This window comes from Saccopteryx bilineata, chromosome 2 (assembly GCF_036850765.1).
Source record: "Saccopteryx bilineata isolate mSacBil1 chromosome 2, mSacBil1_pri_phased_curated, whole genome shotgun sequence".
NCBI lineage: Eukaryota > Metazoa > Chordata > Mammalia > Chiroptera > Emballonuridae > Saccopteryx > Saccopteryx bilineata.
In genome coordinates this window covers 104046500-104057741 of record NC_089491.1, presented here as the reverse complement: position 1 = coordinate 104057741, position 11242 = coordinate 104046500, and the positions used below count along the sequence as shown (strand labels likewise).

The following is an 11242-nucleotide window of genomic DNA, read 5'->3' as shown; positions in this document are numbered from 1 at the left end:
CGGCTGCAGCTGCAGACAGGGTGCACAAAAGCCATCAGACCTGCAGTTGCCGACCAGGCATGCAAGAATGGTCCTGACTGCAGTCCTACTCATGGTGGTGGGGCAGATGCAGGGCGCCAGCTAGGGCTTACAGTCTGGACCCATGAATGCACTCCCACCCTCAGGAGCAAGGCAGAGGATGAGGGCTGGCCAGGGCTTGCAGCCCAGGTAAAATAACACAGTCCCCCCAGTGGAGATGAGGCAGAAACCATAGCAACCACAGCAGTGAGTCGAAGACAGCAATACCCACACCGAACACCCAAGGCAGCAGCAGAGGGGGTGGCATGCCAGCACACAGACCACACCTAGGGAACACAGAGCCCACACCCATTGGTCTCCTGTGAACACACCCTTCTTACACACAAAAAAAATGGGAAGGCAGAGAGAGGCAACCCAAATGAATCAACAAGAGAAATCCCCAGAAAAAGATCAGAATGAGCTGAAAATAACCAAATTACCAGAAACAGAGTTTAAAATAATGATTTATAGGATGCTCAAAGATCTTAGAGCAACAGTGGATGGATATAACAAGCACCTAAATAAAGAGATAACAAGTATCAAAAACAACATTGAATAATAAAAAAGAACCAGTCAGAAATAACAAATACAATATCAGAAATGAAGATCACACTGGAAGGAATTAAAAAGCAGGATAGATGAAGCTGAGGATAGAATCAGCAAGTTAGAGGACAAGATAAACAAAAGCAAGGAAGCAGAGCAGCAAAAAGAGGCTCAAAAAGTCTGAGGAAACTCTGAGAGCTCTGTGACAACATGAAGAGAAACAACATCTGCATCATAGGTGTTCCTGAAGGTGAAGAGAAAGATCAAGGGAGAGAAAATCTGATTGAAAAAATCATAGCTGCAAACTTTCCTAAATTGATGAAGAAAAAAGTCACACAGTTCAAGAAGCAGAGTCCCAATAAAGATGAGCCCCAAGAGGCCTACTCCAAAATACATCATAATTAAAATACAAAAATTAAGAGATAAAGAATACTTCAATGAACAACTAAGGTGTCACAATGCGCAATAAAAAACTAATGATTCATGCTTCTCATCTCCCCGTTACTGTCTGTTTGTCCCTGTCTATCCCTCTCTCTGACTCTCTCTCTGTCTCTGTAAAAAAAAAAAAAAATACTAAAAGCTGTAAGAGAAAAGCAGTCAATTACCTACAGAAGAGCCCCCATAAGGATGACATCTGACTTCTCAACAGAAACATTAGAGGCCAGAAGGGAATGGCAAGAAATATTTAAAGTAATGCAAAACAAGAGCCTATAACCTAGACTTCTCTATCCAGCAAGGCTATCATTTAAAATTAAAGGAGAAATAAAAAGTTTCCTAAACAAACAAACAAAAAAACTCAAGGAATTTATTACAACCAGACCAATGCTACAAAAAGTGTTACAGGTCCTGCTGTAAACAGAACAAAGGGGGAGAAAATCAAGTAAAAGAGGAATGTGAATTTAAAGAATAAAATGGCAATAAACAACTACATATCAATAATAACCTTAAATGTAAAAGGATTGAATGCTCCAATCAAAAGACATATGGTAGCTGCATGGAAAAGAAAATAGGACCTGTACATATGCTATCTACAAGAGACCCACTTCAAAACAAAAAATACACATAGACTGAAAGTAAAGGGATGAAAAAATATTTCATGAAAAAGGAAATAAAAAAAAAGCTGGGGTAGCAATACTTGTATCTGACAAAATAGACTTTAAAACAAAGGCTATAGTAAGGGATAAAGAAGGTCACTACATAATGATAAAGGGAACAATCCAACAGAAAGATATAACCATTACAAATATCTATACACCTAATATAGGAGCACCTAAATATTGATATATAAAGCAGATTTTGATGGACATAAAGGGCGAGATCAACAGCAATATTATAATAGTAGGGGATCTTAATACCCTACTAACATCAGTAGATAGATCCTCAAGAAAAAAAGTTAACAAAGAAACAACAGACTTAAAGGATATACTGGATAAACTGGATTTAATAGATATCTTTAGAACCTTTCACCCTAAAGCAGCAGAATATATCATTATTTTCAAGTGCATGGTACATTCTCTAGGATAGACCACATGTTAGGACACAAAAAGAGTCTCAACAAATTTAAAAAGATTGAAATCATATCAAGCATCTTCTCGGATCACAATGGCATGAAACTAGAAATCAACTACAAGAGAAAACTCAAAAACACTTAGAAACTAAATAGCATGTTAAATAATGAATGGGTTAACAATGGGATCAAAGAAGAAATAAAAAATTTCCTTGAAACAAATGAAAAGGAATATACAACTCAAAATTTATGGGACACAGCAAAGGCTGTCCTGAGAGGGATGTTCTTAGCACTACAGGCATATGTTAAGAAGCTAGAAAAAGCTCAAATAAACTATTTAACCCTGCATCTAAAAGAACTAGGAAAAGAACAACAAGGCAAACCCAGAGGAAGTAGAGGAAAAAAATATTAAAGATCAGAGTTGAAATAAATGACATAAAAGCTAAAAAAAAATAGAGAGGATCAATAAAACCAAGAGCTGGTTCTTTGAAAAGGTAAACAAGATAGATGAACCTTTAACCAGACTCACCAAGAAAAAAAGAGATAGAATTCAAATAAAGAAAATTAGAAATGAGAGAGAAGTAACAACTGATACAGTATAAATACAAAAGATTGCAAGAAAATACTATGAAGAGCTGTATGCCATAAAATTAGACAACCTAGGCAAAATGGAAAAATTCCTCTTAACATATAATCTTTCAAAATTCAATAAAGAAGAATCAGAAAACCTAAACAAGCCAATTTCATCAAATGAGATTGAAATAGTTATCAAAAAACTCCCAAGAAACAAAAGTCCTTGGCCAGATGGATTCACAGGCAAATTTTACCAAATATTCAAAGAAGAACTAACTCCTATCCTTCTCAAGCTATTTCAAAAAATTCAAGAGAAGGGAAGACTTCCAAGCTTCTTTTATGAGGCAAGAATAATACTGATTCCAAGACAGGCAAAGAAACTACAAAGAAAGAAAACTATAGACCAATATACCCAATGAACTTAGATGCTAAAAATCTCAACAAAATACTAGCAAACCAGATCCAGCAATACATGAAATAAATCTTACATCATGAACAGGTGGGATTTATTTGGGGGAGACAAGAATGGTACAATATTTGCAAATCAATGTGATTCAACACATAACAGGAAGGATAAAAATCACATGATAATATCAATAGATGCAGAAAAAGCATTTGATAAAATCCAGCACCCATTTATGATCAAAACTCTTAGCAAAGTGGGGATACAGTGATCATTCCTCAACATGATAAAGGCCATCTATGATAAACCAAAAGCCAACATCATAATCAATGGGCAAAAATTTTTTAAAATCCCCTTTAGATCAGGAACAAGGCAGGGGTGTACCCTTTCACCACTCTTATTCAACATAGTTCTGGAAGTCCTAGCCACAGCAATTAGACAAGAAGAAGAGGTAAAAGGCATTCAAATTGGAAAAGAAGTAAAATTATCATTATTTGCTGATGATATGATACTGTACATAGAAAACCCTAGTCTCAGTCAAAAAACTACTGGACCTGATGAGTTCAGCAAGGTGGCAGGATATAAAATCAATATTCAGAATTCAGTGGCATTTTTATACACCAACAATGAACTTCTGAAAGAGAAATTAAGAAAAAAATCCCCTTCACTATTGCAACAGAAAAAATAAAGTACCTAGGAGTAAATTTAACCAAAGAGATTAAAGACTTGTACTCAGAAAATTATAAAACATTGATAAAAGAAATCAAGGAAGATACAAACAAGGGGAAACATATACCATGTTCATGGATAGGAAGAATAAAATCATTAAAATGTCTGTATTACCCAAAGAAATCTATAAATTCAATGCAATTCCTATTAAAATACCAATGACATACTTCAAAGATATAGAACAAATATTCCAAAAATTTATATGGAACCAAAAAAGAACACAAATAGCCTCAGCAATCCTGAAAAAGAAAAATAAAGTGGGGGTATCACACTTCCTGATATCAAGTTATACTACAAGGCCATAGTAATCAAAATAGTTTGGTACTGGCATAAGAACAGGCATACAGATCAATGGAACTGAACAGAGAACTCAGAAATAAACCCACACCTATATGAACAATTGATATTTGACAAAGGAAGTAAGAGTATACAATGGAGTAAAGACAGCCTCTTTAATAAATGGTGTTGGGAAAATTGGAAAGGTAATTGCAAAAAAATGAAACTGGATCAAAAACTTACACCACTCACAAAAATAAACTCAAAATGGATAAAAGACTTAAATATGAATCATGAAACCATAAACATCTTGGAAGAAAACAGGCAGTAAACTCTCTGATATCTCTCGTAGCAACATTTTTGCTGATTTATCTCCATGGGCGAGTGAAATAAAGGACAGCATGATCAAATGGAACTAAATGAAACTAAAAGTCTTTTGCACAGCAAAAAACACCATTCACAAAATGAAAAGATAACTTACACAATGGGAAAATATATTTGCCAATATGTCTGATAAGGAGTTAATAACCAAAATTTATAAAGAACTTGTAAATCTCAGCACCAGGAATGTAAACAATCCAATCAATAAATGAGCAAAAGAAATGAATAGACACTACTCCAAAGAGGGCATACAGATGGCCAATAGGCAGATGAAAAAATGTTCAACATCACTAATCATTAGAGAAATGCAAATTAAAACCACAAGAAGATACCACCTCATACCTGTCAGAATGGCGCTCATTAACAAAAAAAACACATAATAACTGCTGGAGAAGGTGTGGAGAAAAGGGAACCCTCCTGCACTGCTGGTGGGAATGCAGACTGGTGCAGCCACTGTGGAAAACAGTATGGAGATTTCTCAAGAAATTAAAAATGGAACTGCCTTTTGACCCAGCTATCCCACTTTTAGGAATATATCCTATGAATACCAAATCACTGATTCAAAAGAAGAAATGTACTCCCATGTTTATTGCAGCATTGCACAATAGCCAAGATCTGGAAACAGCCCAAGTGTCCGTCAGTAGAAGAGTGGATTAAAAATCATGGTACCTGGTTCATATACACAATGGAATACTATGCGGCCATGAGGAAGAAGGAAATCTTACCTTTTGCGACAACATGGATGGACCTGGAAACTATCATGCTAAATGAAATAAGCCAGGCAGAGGAAGAAAAATATTATATGACCTCACTCATTTGAGGAATCCAATGAACAATGTGAACTGAGGAACTGAACAGAGGCAGAGGTGGGATTAAAGGGATCAGAGGAAAAGTGGTCAGAGGGAAAGTGGAAGAGAAGATGGATCAGAGAAGGGAAAGAGATTAGTGAAATTATATATACATAACACAGCATTATAGAGAACAGGACAGCAAATCCTGGAGGGAAGGGGGGAAAGCATAGAGGAGAGAGAGCAAAGGAGGGGAGTGAGGGGAACACGGAGGGGGGGGACATATTCGGTGGGACACTTAAATCTATGTAAACATAATAAATTAACATCATAAATAAAAAAGAATCTTTTAAGAAAAATAACTTTAAAAATAAATTTAAATTTCTTATGAGTTGATTTTGTTAATGAGAAAATGGGAGGATATTACTACTTAATATTTTTCAGAGTACAGTGGAAAACAGAAGGTTTCAGAGATAGTTTCAGCTAATTTTAATTTTTAATTTTACTTTTTTGAGGGAAATAGAATAACCTCTATGAATCAGTTTATTCACTTATTAATAGGTATACTCCAAACTTGTAAAATTTGTAAGGATACCAGAAAGGGTTTTGGCCTGGGTCTACTGGACTGTAATAAGGGCTGGAACATGAACCTGTATTTCACCAGTTCTTGTAACTGTCACTCAGGCTAATAGAGTTCACAGAAACCTCTGGTAGGAAGTCATGTAGCCAAAACTTAAAAGCATAGAAGACAGATTTAAAACAAAAAAGCCCCTTGCAAATGATAAACATAGCTACTTAACATTTTTTTATCCAAATCAGAGCATTTCTACTGGCATCTGGAAACCACTATGAGAAACTACTCTGTCCACCATCCTATGTTGCTATCTTTATGATGGACATATTTTTCCATAAATCTTGATTATCCTGTGCCTGTATCTGTTGGTCTTTCCATCAGTCACCCTTGAGGCAGTTGTGTGAATTGTTACATCATTATTAAAAATGAATGTAAAGTGTCTGACACATGATAAACACAATGTTAATGTCATTTGACATCTTTTTAATACCTACTTTGTATCAGAGACCGACTTTGTATCTTTCAATTACATACATATCCCTTTTATACTTCTTATAAAAACTGTTACATATAACTACTATAATTTTGCTGATGGCAAAATTAAACCCAGTATAAGAAAAATTTGACACATCTAGTAATTGACTCAATTGTTTTTGATCTCCAAACTGACTTAAAACCTACACATTCTTTCCACCATCCTGTCCCCTTCATTGTCAGCAAAGCATACAAGTGAGAAAAGAAGAGATTCATTCTCTATAGTTAAGGAAGCAGTACATAGTGAAAAAAAAAACTGATTACTCTCGAACTATTGTGCAACATAAAAGACAATATACATATGTGACTTTAATGAATAAGGTAGAGAATTAGAAATGACATAAAGGAGGTGGGAGTGGAGGTGATAAAACTGTATTTAAAGTATGAGAAATTTTATAACAGATATGAGTCTATTCTCCTTTTGTGGAGCAAAATGTAAAACTATATTGGACTTGAAGTCCAAAAATATTTGGCTAAAAATCTAACACTTTTATTTACTTGATGTGTGATTTATTGTCCCCTTTAACAAATGTAGTCAACTGATTTAACAAAAATGCAAAGGCAAGCTAATGAAGAAAAGATAGTCTTTTCAACAAATGATGCGGGAATAATTGACTGTCTCTATTGTTTTTTTTTTTATTATTAAGTGAGAAGTGGGGAGGCAGATAGAGTCCAACATGCACCCTGAGCAGGATCCACACGGCAAGCCCCCTACTGGGTGATGCTCTGCCCATTTGAAGAAATGCTTTGTTGCTCAGCAACAGAGCTATTTTAGCACCTGAGGTGAGGCAATGGAGCCATCCTCCACTCCTGGAGCCAACTGGCTCGAACCATTTGAGCCATGGCTATGGGAAGAGAAGAGACAGAAAGAGAGAAGGGAGAGGAGGAGGGGTGGAGAAGTAAATGGTCATTACTTCTGTGTGTCCTAACTGGAAATCAAACCCAGGACTTCTACATGCTGGGCAATGCTCTACTGCTGATCCAGCATGGCAGGGCCACTATTCCTATTTTTAAAAATAAAAATAAACTGCCTCACCAGGCAGTGGCACAGAGGATATAGCATTGGCCCATGATGCTAAGGATCAGATTTGAAGCTCTGAGGTCTCTGGCATGATGAGCACAGGCTCATCAGCTTGAGTGCAGGGTCACTGGTTTGAGCGTGAGATCATAGACATGACCCCATGGTTGCTGCTTGAGCCCAAAGGTCACTGGCTTGAAAAAGGGGTCACTGACTCAGCTAGAGCCTCCTCATCAAAGCACATATGAGAAATCAATCACTGAATAACTAAAGTGCCACAACTACTAGTTGATGCTTCTCATCTCTCTCCCATCTGTCTGTCCCTGTCTGTCCCTCTCTCTCTCTCTCTAAAAAAAAGAAAAAAAATTAAATGAATAAACCTAGACACAAATGTTACACCTTTCTATAAATTAACTCAAAATGTAAAACAAAATATTAAATCTGAAGAATAAAACGTGAAAGTCTAGACAACCTTGGGTTTGCAATTAGTTTTTTAATTCCTTTTTTAAATTACTTATTTATTTATTATGTGATGAGGAGAGTTAGTGAGACAGACTCCCACATGTGCTCCAACCAGGATCCACCTAGCAACCCTTGTCTTGGGCTAATGCTCAAATCAATTAAGTTATTTTTAGCACCTGAGGCTGAGGTGCTCGGACCAACCAAGCTATCCCCAGCACCAGGGGCCATGCTCTAACCAATCAAGCCACTGGCTGCAGGAGAAGAAGAGAGAGAGAAGGGGACAGGGCCTTAAATTTTTTTAATTGAGGTATAATTGACATGTAATATTAAACTATTTTCAGATGAACAGTCATACCCTTTATTTTTGGTTTTCTTTCTTCAGTTTCACTTACCTGAAGTCAATCATGGCTAAAAAATATTAAATAGAAAATTCCAGAAATAAACAATTCATAAGATTTAAATTGTGTGCTATACTGAATAGCATTATGAAATCTCTTACCAATTCAATCTATCTCTACCAGGGCATGAATCATCTCTTTGTCCACTGAACACATACACACTGTCTACAGAATCCACTTATAAGTCACATACCATCTCAGTTATCAAATCAACTCCTGCAGTACCACAGTGCTGGTTTTCAAGTAACATATGTAGTTGCCTAATAGAATGTCTACGCTTTTGCCTCACTGTATGTATCCCCACACAAAAAGTGAAACTTGATCTATGCAAATTAAAAAGGAGAAGTGAGGGGATACTGGTATAGAATGCAGAAGTTGGCAAAACATTCTAACTGTATTACGAATATATGAAACAAACAATGAAGTATTTGAAGAGAATATGTACTAACCTGAGTACTTGTGAATAGAAAGAAGTCTTTAAGTCCACCAGTAAAAGAAACTAAACGTAAGCACTCTACTGCAATTGATAAAATTTGTTCCCCAAAATGTACAGGTTAATAATTCTGATATCACTATGCATGTATACTAGAATGAACAATTGATGATTGCTAGGAACCAGGTTGCTCACTGTCAAGAGTGGAATTTCATGCATTAGCAAGAGGAGGCTAGAATAATTTATTTGGTAGTGGGTTAAGGTTTTTTATACCAGAATAAACTCACATTTACCTTAATAGCGATATAGTAAAATATTAAAATATTTATTTGCAATATATATAAACAAAGTAGTATATGCACTCATATATAAGTATATATGTATATGTATAAATACATGTATATGTACATTTTAGAATTCTGCATATATATTTTTGTATTTTTGTATTCTGACATCTGACAGAGCCTACATATATTGACACTCCAATAGCAAGTAGTACACCTAAATCTTAATTTTTAATAAAAGGGATCATAGCTAGAACTGGGGGAAAAAGTATGTAAGAGAAACTTGGAGCATCAGGAAGTAAGGGAGATCTTAAATTTTAAAAGCTCACAAATTGTGATATGTCAAAGGGATGCAGAAGTCCACTGAGCAAGCCCCTAATGGCCAAACCTTGAACAGCATGAGCAATAAAACAAGTAATGTAGCATTATATTATAACCCAAAATGTATTTTTTTAAAATTATGAGTTCATACTAATATAAAGAAAAGAACTAGATAATTAATAAATAGAAGAAGCAAACCTCCTGTGCAGAAGAATCCCAAATAACTTAGGTAGATACGCTGTCCTCAAGTAGGTGAAGTATAACTCCCCATTTCCTAAATGTGGGCTGTACATAGCAACTTCCTTCTAAAATGTACAACTATTTCAAGCCAGATTATCAATCAATATCAATAGTGATAAATCATGTTGATAGTACAGTTGTTCCTTGGTATACACTAGATTTGTTCCAGAAGCCCAGCAGATATCAAATTCTACAGATGCTCAAGTCATACTAAATGGCATAGTATTTGCAAATAACCTCTGCGATCTTTTCATATACTATAATCATAAGATAACTTGTAATTCTTAATACAATGTTAATGTTATGTAAATAGTTGTTATAATGTACTATTTAGAAAGCATTCACAAGAGGGAAAAAAATCTATATATAATCAGTACAGAGGCAGCCATTGTAGACCTAAATACATAATACACGTCTGCAACAAGGTAATCTTTTATCTCTAATACTTTCTATTTGTGATTGGTTGAATCTGCTGATATGTAGGGTGGACTCTGTGTCTTTTAATGTGATATGATGAAAATACATTTTATTTCTGTAGTCTTTCTACTAGAACCCATAACCATAGTCTTAATTACAAAAAAAAAAAAATCAGGCATATCCAAGTTAAGGGACACTCTAAAAATAACTGAGCATTATTCCTTGAAACACAAAACGGGTTAAAAAGACTGATAAACTATCAAAGTCAAGAGAGCCTTCACCTTTGTTGTTGTTGTTGTTCTATTTATGTAGTAAATTATCAAAGAATTTAAAAACAGAAACAGAACAAATATAACACTACCTAAGCAGAAATCAAGGCAACAATAGATCACAGAAGGAAAAAATAAAAATACAGCAAAAGAATAATAAATAAATAAATAAATAAATAAATAAATAAATAATTTTTAAAAAAGACAGTAAAAGGAGAAAAGTTGGATAGCTTGGGTCAGGGGTCTTGGCTGAAGACCTGCTGTGCATAGGTTTCTTACAGATACTTATTAAAGGCTGTGGGGTTTTCCAGAGCTCCATAGCACGTGTGCTTAATAAGCTGTGGATGTTGAGTTCTCTTAGTAGATTCTGGAAGGAGAGCAGGATGGTCCTGACATCATACAGGACAGACTACCTGCCCTTCAGGATGTCCAGATAGATGTTACCCTGAGTGTCCATTAAGAGGTAGTAGCAGGGCATGAGGAACTTTCCCATGGACCGTTGTAAAGGTAGCCACTGGGGAACACTAGGACAACTTATAATCCAGGTCTTCATACACTTTGTTCACTGCTCCATAGATGTTCACCATCCATATGAGAAGATCGTCTAATTCAGGGAAGACAGAACTTCCTTTGTTGCCAGATATCAGGAGGGTCATCAGCTTCTGCAGTAACCTCTACCACTCACTTATTGCCCACAAACCCCTGGCAGCACTCAGCTGGATTCAGCATCTTTAGTGATGGTGGCAATGCTGCCCAAGGTTGGGTCAAGATTTCTTGGTGGCTGTCAGGGTGGTGCCTGCAGAGATACAGTCCAGAGGAGCCTAATGACTAAATGTATTATGGTAATCTTGATAGGCTCCTCAAATAGAAAAAGACTAAGGTCATCTGTGTAAAATATGGATTTCATAAATAATGTATCAATATTGGTACATTTATTTGTAATAAATATACAATAACAATATAAAATATAACAGAAAACAGTGCAGAGTATATGGCAACTCTGGGTATCATCTTCATAACTTTTCTGTAAATATG

General features: G+C 35.7%; 1 pseudogene; it reads right to left on the bottom strand.

Moving 5' to 3' along the window:
• Positions 1-10443: 10443 nt before the first annotated feature.
• On the bottom strand, positions 10444-10863 carry LOC136322909 (ubiquitin-conjugating enzyme E2 C pseudogene; annotated as a pseudogene).
• Positions 10864-11242: the final 379 nt, after the last annotated feature.